Source organism: Polyodon spathula, chromosome 17 (assembly GCF_017654505.1).
Source record: "Polyodon spathula isolate WHYD16114869_AA chromosome 17, ASM1765450v1, whole genome shotgun sequence".
NCBI lineage: Eukaryota > Metazoa > Chordata > Actinopteri > Acipenseriformes > Polyodontidae > Polyodon > Polyodon spathula.
In genome coordinates this window covers 24,999,396-25,016,400 of record NC_054550.1, presented here as the reverse complement: position 1 = coordinate 25,016,400, position 17,005 = coordinate 24,999,396, and the positions used below count along the sequence as shown (strand labels likewise).

Below are 17,005 nucleotides of genomic sequence, written 5' to 3'. Positions count from 1 at the left end.
GGGGGAAAAAGACAATATAAATATTAATTGGACATTTTAAAATGACCAAGTTCCATTAGTTATGAAACTAATGGACTAACTATTTTTTTTTTTAAGCGCAAAGGCCAATTTTCAGAGTAATAAGACCATTTTAACAGTATTGAACTATAGCAGATGCTGTAACTGCTCCTTCTTGTGAAGTTATGTCTTACAAGTTGTGGCTTGCATAAAATATAGGGCACTCGGTGTTGAAAAGGCGCTAGAAATAATATGACAAACAAGGGTGGAGTCTGCGGGTGAAAAGAAAATTTCTTCTGAAGACAATGTGTTGTTGGTGCCTGACTGCGCCTCGCATTCCTGTGGGTACTTCAAGCTGCACTGAACAAGAGAGCAGAACACACCGAACAAAGAACGGCGGGCTTGATCAGAACACACTTTAAAAAAAAAAAAAAAAAAAAAAAATTAAGATTTTTAAATGATTACTCGGTTTCAAACAGCCTTTCAAACAGCTGTTACCATTAACAGATGCTTGTTATCAAATCGAATAGGCGTCCATTTCATACCGTGTTGCCTTTTTGATGCGAACTAATCATACAGTTTTAAAGCAGTTTGTGAGAACTCTATGACGTTCGAAAAGTTGCCTTGCCAAAACTTTGAATAATAATAATAATAATAATAATAATAATAATAATAATAATAATAATAATAATAATAATAATAATAATAATATTAAAACATGATGTATTATAAACTTGATACACAGATAGGACTTTTAACATGGCGCAATTATACATGCTTACCATCGTACACTAATCTTGAAATACAGAACGGTGTTTTCTCGATGTTCTACTCCTATGTATGCGGTATGCTTTATCTTAATGATGTGGTCTTTTGTATTCGTTACGTACTTCGACAGTGCTTTACTAACCCTGTTTGTTTCTGAACAGTTTATAACCTACAATTGCAAATACCTACAGTAAATCAATACATAAAACACAAATGCATCCTTTCCAGCAAGGCTACAGAAAGAGTCCATGTGAATGTGTAGCAGCAGCTAAGATATATACCACCCCCTGGAGGATGAGCAATGTAATTTCAGTAAGCAGTTGGAAATAGAAGCGCCACAATTTAATCCCTTAGTTACCAGCATTTTTGTATGAAGAAAACCTATTATATTTACGTACCTGAAGTACCAAACACTGAAACACAATATGCTAAAGAGGGTTGAAAAGTATCATATCAAATTATATGTGCTAAGCAATACAAATTACCACAGGCAAAACATCTCTCTCTCTCTCTCTCTCTCTCTCTCTCTCTCTCTCTCTCTCTCTCTCTCTCTCTCTCTCTCTCTCTATATATATATATATATATATATATATATATATATATATATATATATATATATATATATATATATATATATATATATTGCACAGGAACAAAATTCAGTATTATCAATATTTGTTGATAATTTCTTTCACCACATGAGTCTTGCTTGTGGTCTTTCAAAAGTAATCCCTTTAATATGTTGCTTAGAATTGTAGTTCATTTTTTATTTCTAGAAAATAGGGTTTAAGGTTTCTCTCATAACAAGTTCTCTCTTTGATTTCTTCCGGAGAATTCTATTAATCTATCCCTTTATATATATTTTTTATATAAGGTAGGGAGAAGAAAAATGTTCAGGGAGATTTGATGGTGGTCTGTTACTTGCACCCTGTTTTATTTAAATAACAGTTGTTGAGATAATCCCACACAAACACAATTTAACTGAACAGTATTCACGTTTAATGGCATGCCTCTCATTGTAGTTCCTCCACAAACTGTATGCTACAATTTTGTGTCAGCTTCCCTTGGTTCCTCTCTCCTAGGAGGACACTTCTCACTTTAACCACTGGACAATGCACAAAGAAGCAGTGTACATTTTGATGAATTACCATATTCTGAATTGAAGTAAAAAAAAAAAAAAAACACAAAACAAAAAAAAAAACAAGCACAGAACCAACAAGATCAGCAATCTTCTAAATCATAGCAATAGTACAGCTGAATGCTACTTAAATACATCAATTGAAAGCATACAGATTCAATACAGTTTACTTTGTGTTAGTAATACCCTATTCACATTTAAATTTAACCATCAGTTTATTTAAAAGTTTAGCAAGAACTTGATTTCTTGTTATTTTATTACTGCTGATGAGTTTTTTTTTCACTATTGTAAACACAGAGTTTTAACTCACTACTGTAATGGTATTCAATGGGTGTAGCCAATGTTTGGAAAGTTAAGGGTTTAAAAGCACCACAGGATGAAGTGCTACAATAAATTGCCAGAAGATGTCACCATAACCCTGTGAATGAAAAGAAGCCACAGGATAAATATATTTATGTTAGAAAGACTAATATTCTAAAGCTGAGATGATGAATTGACCTGAAATACATGGGTTCCCAATCGAACACGGTTAAGGCACTTATTACAGATATCCAATTGAGCTTCTTTACTATAAAAATTTTAAACTGTATTGCATATCACAGAAAAACAAGAAAAGTTCAAATAGTTTTTCTCTGTGTGTTATTTATGTTTTGTACCAGGTGATCTGATTGAGATCAGTCGATTCAATGGGGCGTTATCAAGCACAAATCATCCCATACGAATGGGCCAGTAGGTACCTACTAACCTACTAACCCCTAAATTTACCCTCTACTTCTAAACCTAATGTCTACAACTAACTTAATCTCTACCCCTAAACCTAACTGTTACTATTAAAGCAATTTTTACTATTATTTCAACAATGCTTTTTAGCGCCCTATAGTGGCTAAAACATCCAATGTCCATTAAAGCGCTTGATCCAGAGCTGCACCTGCTGGCGGGCTAGTAGGTTCCTACTGGCCCATTCCTATGGGATGAATTTTCCTTGATAACATCCCATTGAATTGACTGATCTCAATCAGATCAGGTGCTTGTACACACATAAGGCCACAAGGCATTTACCACTGTGCAAAGTTAGCTCAATAATGAAACTTTAATGGTAAAGAACTTCAAATATGTAACGTGTAGGAAGTTCTTTAATTCTTTTCATACTAATCCATTGATTTTCTTTTATCAGTATTGCTGTTTTGCTTTTATAGTATTTAAAATAGTGTGAATAGTCTTTTAAGTGCAATATAGGCTTGCCAAGATGGCATTGAAGCATATACAATAGATCCTCTGAGTTACAAATCCCTTGGGAATGGAGGTTGTTCATAAGTCTGAAATGCCCGTAATATATGTGTACACCTATTATCTACATCATTAATCTGGCGAATAATACAAAGATCCAGCACAGTAATGCAGTAGTCATATTGTTATGGGTCTAAAGTCTTTAAAACAATACTATACATGGAAAAAAGGCTACACCAGTGGTGTTGTAATTGTAGCAGAAACACATATTTAAACGTACAGGAAAACTTGTTGGTTGACGCATTGCTTGATTTTAAACAAAATCCCTTCATACAACTTATTTGGTTATGCAATGATTCAGATACTTCCAGCTCAATGTGGGGTGTTCAGTAGATCAGTCAATTTGTATATTTGTATATGTGTATACTATATAAAGGCTGCATCTCCCTGCTGTACCAGCTGTTTAAATTAGTGCTTAGGTAGGAGTTTCTCATTTTGAATGCAATACAATATGAAAGGTAATACAGGCTACTGTATTCCATGTAATTGCAATGTGTCTCACTAATTCCATACGCCAAGGGTCAAAATAAACATCCAAATACCCCCCCCCCCCCCACCCCACAAGTAAACATTACGTTAACCAAAATGTCTCCCCCCCCCCCCCCCCCCCCCCACCCCCCCCCCCCCCCCCACCCCCCCCCCCCCCCCCCCCACCAAAATAATACCCCCAAACCCCCCCCCCCCCCCCCCCCACCACCCCACCATGTTGTATTAGTTCAATGACTTTAGCTCAAATAACAGGCATGCCATATTTCCCCTTTCCTCCTTTTATTAGCCACAGAAACTTGAACCCTATGTATAAATACAGATACATTCCAAGGTATAAACATGTTTGGTAAAGAACTGAAGATATGTCAACTGGCAGATGACACCACCATCTTTTTGAAGGACAAATGTGAAGTTGCAAAAGTTATTGAGAGTATAAATACATTTTCCTCTGTATCTGGACTAACCTTGAATATTAAAAAAAAATATGCGTATATTATTTGCATTTTTTTTAAATAGATGAATTTAAAGAAATGTGGCATATTCCAGTAAAGATGTAATTACATATCTTGGAATCAGTATTTGCAAAAAAACAAAAAGAAAGAAGTAGATTAAACTGTCATCTCATTATAGAAAAAAAAAAACTAAGAGAAAGATCTAGTAGTCTGTGGTTGTCAAGAGAGATAGCCTTGTATGGATGTGTTCTGTTGTGAAAGACTGAAGGACTATCTAGAGCAGTGTATGCATCACTTTCTTTAGATTTGCTCCAGTCTATAACTGTAGAGTTTGAAAAACTTGTATTTAATTTAATTTGGAGAAATAAACCTTTTAAAGGATATAATACGTAATAGACAAGAACAAGGAGGTCTCATTGTTCTAAACTTTAAAACTTCAAATATTATTTTTAAAGTAAATTGGATACAAGCCGATATTAAAAAAAATAAGAAAAGTATTTCCAAACTATGTCTAGGTTGGAGGTCTTGAATTTTGATGTGAACATACTTTCTATTGCTCTTCATAAACAAGCACTGCTCAATTGGACGATGGTGTACAAACACAAGTTTTCCCCACACAATTACTTTATTTGAAATAACAAGAATATATAAAAATAGATCTTTGTTTATCCAATAATAACATTTTGTTGGTGAGTCAATTACTTAATGATGATGGACAATTGTTAAATGATTCAACATTTCTAAATACTTTTAAAATTCCTATTACTGCCAAGGAGTTTGCTACAGTCTCTTATGCAATTCCTACAGGAACTCCTTTCTATATATATATATATATATATATATATATATATATATATATATATATATATATATATATATATATATATATATATATATAGGCTTTTTTAAAAACTTTCAAACCACTTTGTGGCAGACTAGGGAGAGAAGGAGAGAAAAATGTAGTCTCTTATGGGCTAAAAGACTACATACCCCAGAAAGCCACAGGAGGGAGCCAGAATGAGGTTCACATGGCTCTAATATTTAATGAGTGTCATCTGCCTGTAATTATCAGGCAGGTATATAACAAGAACAGAAATGTTTGTTCAGGGCAGTCTACAATGGAAGAAGAGGCTGGTTAAATGTTTAAACCGTGTGTAACGACGGTTTTTGTAACAGATAAATGGCTTAGCCTTCTGAGATAGACCCAGAGTAAGAAGTATAGTTTCGAACTCCATGTGGGAGTTAGGCTTTTGTTTAGTTTTTTACTTTTATTTCTGTAAATAATAAACACGTCGCAAAAGTGCTTAAAATTTAAAATCTGGGTCTGCTACAAAAGGGCAATCGTACCTTTAAATTAAGTGAAATCCTTCAGAAATCCTTTAGGTGATTTAGATATGGCATCATAAATGTGACAATTACCACATGCACTATAGGCAGTGGTCCTACAATTCTTTCTGCAAGTTAATTTTGGAGTTCAATATTTGGTTATGTAGATTGGAAGAACGTTTGAACGAAACCAATAGGTATCTTCTCACCAATAAGGTTAAAAAATTCTTCATAGGATCTACCCTACAAAAAATGTTTTGGCTTGGTTTAAAGTTGACATAGATTATAATTGTGTATTCTGTAATACTGAAAGAGAAACTGTGATTCATTTATTTTATGAATGCGTTTGGCAAACAAATGAGATTTAATGGTGTTGATATTTTGTTTTATCTTTCAAAGACACATGGCATGAACCAATAGATTACATAGGCCTATGTGATTAATCTTTTGATTATTTTGATGAAATACCATATTCATGTAACGAAATGGTTAAAATATGAACCAAACTTTACCTTGTTTAAAAAAAAAAAAAAGTGGAGAATTACATCAACACCATCAAGATGTGCAAAACAAAAAATAAAATAAAAGTATGTGATATTTTTAGTTTATTAATTTTCTAATTAGTAATGCTACTCCTGGCATTGCTTTTGTATTTTAGTTTATATTTAGGAATTGTATTTGGAGATACAGTGTAATGGATTCCTCAGCAGCTGGACTTGTGAAATGCCACATGTTGATTTCAGTTTTAGCCTGCTGCCACTAGATGGCACCTGAGAGTCAAGTTGTGCCACTTACCCATTCAAAGTCTACTGGGACTACTGTTTTTCTTTTGCAGGTGCATTTCCAAGGTGAGGGTTGTATGTTGCTATTTTCTACATATCTGCAAAGAACATGTTAGAAGATGTTGAGACAATTGAATACCTACAATAGCACAACATTGAATAGCTAAATCTATTCTGATATAGAAATATTTGTTAAAAGGGTTATTCAAAATTGAGCATTTCACATGCACCAGATTAAATATTTGTATGATATTTCTTTTAATGTCAGGTCTGCATTGAAAGTGCATGGTGTAATAGTGTGAAGTTTAATAATTGTAACTGTGACCCAATTATGTTACCATTTGTGTTTGTTTCAGTGATAGCTGGTGCCCCGCACTTAAAAGATGACCAACAATTTTGTGCTGAAAGAGTTCAGCCCACAATATGACATATGGCAGGAAAAGAAGAGAAAGAGAGAACGTTCATGAGTCTTTGTATGGGCGTGGTTTTCTATTACCTGAGAATTGTGAGGGTCTGGAACCAACTCCCCAGTAATGTTGTTTAAGATGACACCCTGGGATCCTTCAAGAAGCTGCTTGATGGGATTTGGGGATCAATAAGCTACTAACAACCAAACGAGCAAGATGGGCTGAATGGCCTTCTTTTGTTTGTAAACTTTCTTATGTTCTTATGTATGGAAACTAGCCAATACCAAATATAGCCAGTGTTGTCTATTATGATCTAAAATATACAGGTATAGCGTTTTAAACAATTCTCCAAAATCCAACGTCCATTTATAGTTAATTTTAAAATAGAATAATGTGTGTGTCAGAATATATTATCACATAATGATATATATGCATCCAGGGTATTTTTTTATTTTCTTTCTTTTTTCTTTCTTTTTTTTTTTTTTTTTTTTTTTAAAAACGTCTCCTTAAATTATTCTGTTATTGGTATGAACGACATTGTTTCCGAGCTCCCGTCATTGTTTGATTGAATGTCCATGTCTTTATTTTGAATTTATTTATTTCCCGTTGTACTGTGAATTTTGTAGCGAGAGTGATAAATAATGTTTTTAAATGAAGCTACCGACCAGCGAGCCTTGTGACGTAGGCTACAGATATTACATTGTAGGCTGTTATAGGAATAGATGTTGTGCTACGTATGCACATGAAGATTACAAGGATATATTTCTTGCAAAATAGCGTTCTGTTTCCATTGCAACATAGAATATAGGTTTACTATGTCCCTCCCCCATACTTTAGGACTATTTATTAGATTACAAAGCAACCATGTCACATTTTATTGATTGATGTGTTTAAATACAAGGTAAACGTTTATTTCCCCCATTGTAACAGTAAACGGTTTGCTTATTATTTGGAATAAGTATAATTAGTGTCATGTCTGTTTACAGAGCATGTGGCGCTGTTTCCCATCTACATTTCTTTCAATAAAAATACACAAGTGCCAATACAAAAGACAATCCTAATTAAACATGTATTAATAAACACATTCAAAGTAAAGTCTCTGTTGAACCTGTATGTTGCTGAGTAAACAATTGATTCCGAGAGATGGAAAGCACACTACACGCGTACCTTTTAATTATCTTAATCCTCAGAAGAAGAAAAAAAAAATCTACAAGAATATACAAGGAACAAAATATCTCATTTTAATGAATTCCAGGTGACTGAAGTAACAACTGTCAAAATGACAGATTGTTAAAAAAGATCGTAAACGTTGTTTCTGCTGTGCTTCTCCCATCACACCACATCTATACCTAGCATGAATACTTAAATACATCGTTATGCTTGTAACTGATCTTGTGGAATATAGTAAACGAGTACAAGCTGTTGCGCTGTTTGTTTCCCTTTAAAAATAAGAACGTGTCGTGCACACACACACACACACACACACACACACACACACACACACACACGCACACACACGCGCAACGCGCGCATATATATATATCATATATATATATAATATATATATATATATATATATATTATATATATATATATATATATATAGAGCGTCACTGTTCGCAGTGCAAGCCGCCATACCGATGTATCAAGCTGGACAAGATTGAGACCTGTTTATCTGGAAAGTTCGACTTATAAACTCTAGGACAACAGTTCAATCAACTATAAAAAAAAAATAAGAAAATGTCGTCAATGAGATTTATTATAAATGATTTACACATGGGCATTAGAACAAAATAGCCTAAAATGCATGATGGACCATTTTCTTAATATTTAATACTCCTTAACTCAACTAACTTTATACCGAAGCCAGCAAAACGTGAGACCATTTAGAGACTGTTATTGAAGCGATAATAAGATAATTCTGGATAATTGTCCCTTAAGAAAAGTTGGGTCTTGAGCGAGTAAAAACATTTGCGAAAGTATGGTATTATGAATTATTCTTTTATAAGGAAAAAAAAAATGAAAACATGAAACACTGTACAGGTTTTCATGTTAAGCTAATGCATGGAGGTACAGTGAACCAAACAAATAAAACATTGCAGTACAACAGATTTTTTTAAAACATCTTTTACTATTATTATACTTTAAACTGTAATGCTTATTTTTGTAACACATAGCCTATGTTATTTTTTTCGTCTGAAGTATATTCTTGATCAATTCAATATGTTGCATACGTTTTATAATTAATTTTTAAACATTTTACTTTAAAATTATTGCCATAAAGTCACATGATCTGCAGAATTCCACAGGTCATACTTTAGAATAACTCATAATTTGTAATTGAATATTCAAGTTCTGAAGATAAACTTTTTTTTTTTTTTTTTTTTTTTTTTTAAGTTACAGATGAATTATGCATTCGTCATCAGTTGAACGTTCAGTGGACACAGCTAACATAAACACTGGGAATAAATCCAGGATATCAATACAAGCGAGTGTAATCAGTTACTTTCCTTTTTATATTCAATGTTCTTGTTTTAATTGGATATATATATATATATATATATATATATATTATATATATATATATATATATATATATATAATATTAATATTAAAACCGTCATTTTCCATTGAAAATACAATATTGTTTAATTAATTGTGACATCTAACCGACGTAAGTTTAAATCATGAAATCGAGACTCCTCCCTGTCAGGTGGTTTATACCAATTAACAAGCCAGAAAGAAAGTTTGAGTTCGAGTTAGTTAAGTTACCCCCTAAGCTGTAAAATCTTCTTGCATGTGTATGCATTTAGCAAATACAGCTATTATACGAGATTGTAAATTCAAATGCGACTGGTCTTTCGACCACTTATCACCTACCAATTCGATATATTATAAATCAGTTTCTGTAATCCACTGGAATCGGTGTCGGGTGATAATGAACAAGGAGGTTACTGGATGTGTATAGGAGACGACGAGCATGGCACATCAAACAACAATTAAAAGACAGTATTTCAGCAGGGCTACAGGTACTTCAAGCAGGGCTAGCTTGCACAATCGTGTAACAAGTATCTCCAAAAAAGCAAACATGGACCGAAATTGCTAACAGGATGAGCTATGTTAATGAAGGAAGGGCTATAACATGGTTGCAGGCAAAACAAAGAAATAGGCTGACTGTAGCAGTTTGACCCGCTAAAAACACCAGCAATGGAGGCGTGACAGTGAGAAAAGGCCTGTCAGCACGCTACCCAGAGAGGATTATTCAATTACTGGATACTTCTGTCACTTATATCTATTACTAATCGTGTTTTCCCTCTTGCAAGAACCCTGTAGCTCCAATATGCCAATCTGTATTGAATGTATGCAACTGCAGTGTCGAAATAATTAATACAGATAAAGCCCGCCTTGAATTAGAAGGAAAAAAGTCGAAATAAAAGAACAAATGTTGGCATAAAAAAAGAAGAGCTGTCAATTATTTGCAGGTCTTGAATGGATTAGCTAGGACTGCTGAAAAACAAGTGCTGGCTGCAGAGACACTCCGCTGAATATTGATGCTCCTTCGGTCAGACCCTTCTGGGAGCTCCTCCTCTGCCCTACCAGCCGATCTGATTGAGATCAGTCGATTCAATGGGGCATTATTTTAAAATCAGTTTTACTATTATTTCAACAACGCTTTTTCGCGCCCTCTAGCGGCTATTACTCTGAAGTCCATTACAGCGCTTGATCCGGACCTGTACCTGTTGGAGGGCTAGTAGGTAGCTACTGGCCCATTCCTATGGGATGACTTTTGCTTGATAACATCCCATTGAATTGACTGAAAGTTGTGGTGAAAGTGAACTTTTTTCCATAAATATATCTGTTTAAATTATTGTATACATACATATTTTCTTTCGTTTTATATTATATGAATCTATATCATTTTTCAGATGTATTCCCTTATCAAGATGAAGGCAACAATTAACTGTGGAACACAATTTTTTTTTTTTTTTATTTTAATTTATTGTCCTAATTAAAAGTATTTCCAACTGTGAAACAAACATATATATGTAAATATATGTATATGTTTTATACATTGTATAAATGTATACATTTTTTAAAAGTATTTTTCAATGAGTTTTCTTTTCATAACACAGATACGTACCTTGATCAAAAACAGGAAATTTCTAAAAATAAATAAATACACAAAAACTCTGTTAAACGAAATGTGGGCCAACTCTTTAAATATAGCTACATGTCAATTAAAGCAAAACACAAACGGTTGTAAGTTTGCCCGTTCTCAGTTTTCGTTAACCTCTGGATTCTGAAGATCACTGTCAAGCAAACTGAATCAAAGCTGTTACACTATACCTCAATACGCTAGTGTATAGTTGAAAATCCGTGTTTGACTTGGGGGCGCCGCTTCCCATAATATGGGAAATCAAACTGTAAGCTTTGTAAGTGATTGTAAAAACGTGTAGGCTACGTGAATGCGTTTGCAAATACAGTTAGAGGACGTTTTCTGTTTTTGTTTTTGTATGTTTTTGTTTTCTTCGACGTCCAAGACTCAGAACGGCGTTGCTAAACCCTGATTCAAAGGAACAGCAAAGAAGAAGAAAAGCACATTCTGAACATAGGACATTCCAACATATATAAAGGTAATTATTCAGATTCATCTCGTGTGTATATTAATAATAATAATAATAATAATAATAATAATAATAATAATAATAATAATAATAATAATAATAATAATAATAGCTCATATTTGTAATTTTGTAAAGCTAATATATGAGTTTGTAAGAAATCATAAAACGAAGTATATGCAGATGGATAGCCTAGATAGATAGATAGATAGATAGATAGATAGATAGATAGATAGATAGATAGATAAGCAGACTAGACACGAGACATAATGGTTTTACATAACAAATTTAAAGGTACCGTTTCAAAATTTATTTTAAAAATATTACTGCAACTAGCCTTCTTTATCTCTTAATTAAACTTTTGTAACCCTTTCAATAGATATATAGGTCAAGTTAAGTTATTTTGAGTGATGGAAAAGGCACCACTGGCGTGATGGGTTAACATACAAAGGTACTAACTCTTTAATATGTGCAGAAAGTCTTCAGACGCATGGCGTCCTTTTTGTAATAAAATCTTATTGATGGTTGTTTGAAAGTTATGGCGACTCAAAAGTTGTAAAAGTTGTAATAAACAAGGAAGCATGTCATTAGTTCACCAGTCCTTATTGAGCTTTTATTTAAATACGTATTCCTCAAAATAAAATGAATACTAACATGTTATTTGTTTGTGTAAAAAGTACTGCTGGTTGAATGGTAAAAAAAAAACGATTATTAAAAAAAGTGGAACTATACATAAATATATTTTTCAAATAACAAATAGCTTATATGCTAAAATTATAAAAATTATTCACATGCGCTTCATGAATGTTTAATAATCAAATTAATGGTAATTATTTTAATTATTCCAAGAATATACCTTAGATGGACACAAATCAATAGGGTTACCAAAATAAATATTACAGTGTAAACTATAAAGTATGTTGCATAGAATTTAAGTTTAATTAAGGTTCACAGTATAGGCATATATATATATATATATATATATATATATATATATATATATATATATATATATATATATATATGTGTGTGTGTGTGTGTGTGTGTGTGTGTGTGTGTGTGTGTGTGTGTGTGTGTGTGTGTGTGTGTGTGTGTGTGTGCGTTTGTGTGTTATTATTGTTATTATTAATGTAATGCCCTCACGTGTCTTTGCACCAAAAATAAAGACAATTAAAATGGGAGAGCATGTTACTTACTCTTCAATCGCCTTTGACCTTTCATTATTAGCTGTATATTGGTCCTTTAGGCTGTGGTAAAAGCCCTATGGTTTTAGTGTGCCCTTGATAGCAACAGACACGGTGGATTACACAAAGCGCCTCTTTGGGCGACTATAACCACTCCATTACCCACTTCATCTATATTTCATAACTGTACAATTAAAAAGTAGGCCTAGCTTACCAAATAAATAAACAAACAAATAAATAAATAAATCCTGAGCTTGAGTATTTTTTTAAATACCTTTTCTACATCAACGTTGTTTTGAATAAGCCAACTGTGTGTTCTAATAAAAATGAACAATTGGATTTTTGTAGCACATATTTTATATACATTTATAATATAGAGTTTATCGTTATCCATCACATCTTTAATCATGGACACAACAATTTTTGTCAAAATAACATTCTGGAATTTGTTAAAACTATCTATGAAAATATCAATATATGATATATGATATATATATATATATATATATATATATATATATATATATATATATATATATATATATATATATATATATGTGTGTGTGTGTGTGTGTGTGTGTGTGTGTGTGTGTGTGTGTGTGTGTGTGTGTGTGTGTGTTTTGTTTTCTAAGGTAATCCTGCGTGTTAACATTGTGAGTCATGCATATTTCCACACAAAGCACTAAATATAAAACATTTGATTTGATTAATTTATTAAAGTAAATAAATAATACTGAACGTTGGAATCTGCCTCTTCACTGGCAGTCGTTGAGTAGATAATTAATCTGTAACATTGCTGTAACAATTTAGAATCGAAAACATGTGCGTGGCCAAAAATGCGTACCAATTGTGTAGCGGCATAATGCCACTATTTTTCAAATTTTAACAAATGTATTATTTTAACATCATATCGATAACAGGAGAAATGGGTGAAGGAACATTAACATATTCAATTAAATTGTATTGCCGTTCGTTCGACTTTTGAATCTATTATTTAGGCCTCTGTCTATTGGCAATGAAAACACATGACTAGTAATTCGCTTTGTAACCATTTAGACCATAATAATGTCCAAGATGTAATAGTTTAAAAAAAAAATGATGTAACAAATGAAATAAAATTTAAAAATATAAGCTTTATTAGAGCCACTCATAAAAAGGTATTCAAAAGGAAGCATAAAATCGGTTAAAACTTCCCCGAAGACTTAATAGCTATACCACAACAAAATCAATAAAGGGATTAATGATTCAATTAGGAATCCTATTGATTAAATTATCAATGCGTTTAAGTCGGGAATAACAAAACAAATATTTTAACTTAAGCTGAAGTTGATGGTCCAGTAGGCTACATCAATCGCTGTAACAATGATGACATATACATGCATATACATACATACATACATACATACATACATACATACATACATACATACTTTACACAAAAAATCCAATATTTTAATACCCAAACTTTTGATTAAAAAATAAGAACGTTGGAAGGCTAAGGAATATAAAGTAGCAGTATAGTTAAAAAAATAGATCTATTCCATTTTGTAAAGTAATACAGTATACATTTTATTATTATTATTATTATTATTATTATTATTATTATTATTATTATTATTATTATTATTATATAACGTCGGATGACGTGCCTACTGCCTTTTACCGTTGAGAATATGTGTGAATATTGTCACAGACAGCAGCATATTTTGTGAAGACTTGCACTGCTTATGCTGTGGTTACTCGATTAACCGGGGAGGGCGTTTTTATTATACACGGTAGATTTCCTTGCCTCATGGAATAAGATCTCGGATATGTGCCCTTAGACTCGAGTACTTGTGTACAACGAGGCTGTTAATAAAACACCACGGTTCCAAAACTGATAATGTACACATGTTGCTGACAACCTTAAATTGTGGTGACTTAAGTCGATTATAAAACCCATGTTCATACTTTTTACGATTTCTTTTTGTTTGACTTAATACGTATCTGAATACGTAAAGAAATGTATAACATTTTTTGTTCATGGCTTTTAGCAACCCCACTATAAAATGGTCCCAGGTGACCGAGGCTCCAAGATGTAGATCTCGTCTTCCTTATATCTATATATATATATAGTATATATATATGAGATATATATATATATATATGATATATATATATATATATATATATATATATATATAATATAATAATATCTATAACATGAAAGACGATCCCGATTTAACATGAAAGACCCCCCACCCCTTCATCTTCGTCAATGTTTTACTCTCACTGGCAGAAGCCTGGACGCTCCCCAAGGTAACGAATCCATTATTTAAGTTTTTAGTTTGATGGATTGTTGCTCGCGCTATTCCAGGAATATACACCCAAAGGGAATAAGCTCTGTGGAAGAGGCAGCTATGAAGATATTCGGTTCCGTACCACCCAGGGTGTACCTTAGAGGCAATATATTATCCTAATAGTTGTCGCTGAGAATCAGAAGGGACCATAACGGAAGCAACTGCTTCAGAATTATTTTCACATAGCCTACACATTTTCAGGACTACTATCAAAAGCCCATTCATTGTTAACTTTGAAATACCACAATGTCCCGCTTAATACAGAAAATCAATTTAGCGTTTTTAAAAGAAATATATAAATAAGTTTTGGGGTCTCTTTACGTTCTACATTATTGACAAATCACGTGGTGTATCTACCATTGTGCATAAGTGCATAAAGAATCTTTAAATTTGATTCGGTAACTTATTTACATTTTTTTTTTTTTTTTTTTTTTTTTGATGAGAAGAGTTTGATGAAAATTAAATAAAATACATTTGGGACATGTACAGTAGGCTACTATAGTAAAATAAATATAAAATCAACTTACTGTTAACAGCTAATCAAAATCGCACAGCACCATCTCACGGTCTTCAAAGGTGTACTGTGCGTATATAGGCCAACTGTATATTTAGCGGATATCGTTATTGTCTCCAGAGCAGCTATAAACCCTAAGAACGTGGTTCGAATCTTAACTCGGAGCGAGACAGACACTCACTCTCTCCACTACCACCTGCTGTCTTCTAAGAACTCACAAAACACTACCTATTGCAAAAGCTGACGTCATACAGGTCTGCTTTGAAGATGTCAGGTGAGATATGATCATTGGTCCTTGTGGGCTTTTGTGATATAAACTGCAGATATACATGCATTAGTGATTTTTTTTTTTAAAAGTGCGTCTATAACAGTCATCGTTATAACCTCATCATGATTGCACTATCCCACTGCTGTTTTCTTCAAGGTTAGATGTCAAAATAATTTAAATTTTATAAATTTTCCTTATTTCTGGGCACGTGCTTACCTTTTAGACAAGCCGGGGATTTTGAATGAGACTTTTTTGTGTTTTTGTCGCAGTTATATGAATAATTATTCTTATTATTCCTACCATATGACAAAGTGAATGGTACAGCACCCTATTTATCTAGCAAAAACTGCCAGGAACCCCCCTTTGTGTCTTACTACTAAAGCAAGTAGCGTCACAAAGTGCAATGTATTAGAAGATGATAGCATTCTGTCTTGTTAAAAGTCGTGGTAAACACATTTATAATATTCATTTTAAAAAGTTCCAACTGCAAGTAACCCATTGATTTCATGTATTCAAAAAAAGAAAAAAATCTAAAAATAATTTTAAAAATTGTCTTATTGTTATATGTAACAACACAATTTGAATTCTGTTGCCTTTTAAAGGGAAATCGAGTGTTATGCACTCGTGTTTGTGTACTAAACATATTTGAAATACATGAGATGCACTGCAGTATCAATTTAGCCTGAAGGGGTCGCAGTTTATGCAAAGATCAATTTTAGTCTAATCGTTTATTGTTGCAAAGTTTCAATCTTACAGCTTCAATACATATATGCAAATCAACATGAAAGCGGTAATCGCAATATAACCATAAACTGTCTACTGTGCTTATCAAAATGTAAATGCATTTGTGTTACTGTCCTATGTTAACATTATATAGTTCAAACATAATATATACAGAAAAAGCGGGGTCGTGTGTGTTAGTGGGTGAATACTTTTTTTGTTTGTTTTATTTTCTTGTAAACAATAATCGTGGTTGCAACAACATCAATTGCAGCGATCATTGCTGGGATCTTCATTTCAAAACATTTTGATTGTGTGTGCAAGACATTGGCAGATGATATATTTGAGTGTTTCCTGAGAGAGAGAGAGAGAGAGAGAGAGAGAGAGAGAGAGAGAGAGAGAGAGAGAGAGAGAGAGAGAGAGAGAATATGCAATCTTTGTTTATTTAAACGAAATAAATATTTAAACAGGTACATTACATTTTTAGGACCAATTTAAGTTAGAAATGGAATGAATAATATAGGACTCTTACAGACGCTACATTAATTTTCTAAAGGCCTGTATACACGCAATATGTTATATTCAGCATTTCAAACTGGATGCTAAAGCTGCGTTACAATTTGTTTTAGAAGTGGCTCAATGTAACTGTTTAACTGTTGCTAAATAAAACTTTTTTTTAATGGTGTATAGCCTTGTGGTTGCAATGTCTTTT

At 32.8% G+C, this 17,005-nt stretch overlaps 1 long non-coding RNA gene across 1 annotated transcript in view; it reads right to left on the bottom strand.

Annotated features, from left to right (window-relative positions):
• The window catches only part of LOC121329549, a 28,521-nt gene extending 12,977 nt beyond the window's left edge, over positions 1-15,544 (bottom strand). The window contains exons 1-2 of the long non-coding RNA XR_005951793.1: positions 15,319-15,544; positions 6,253-6,337 (exon numbers count right to left, since the gene is read on the bottom strand). This is a non-coding gene — a long non-coding RNA (uncharacterized LOC121329549). The remainder of the gene's footprint in view (positions 1-6,252; positions 6,338-15,318) is intronic.
• Between the last annotated feature and the right edge of the window lie 1,461 nt (positions 15,545-17,005).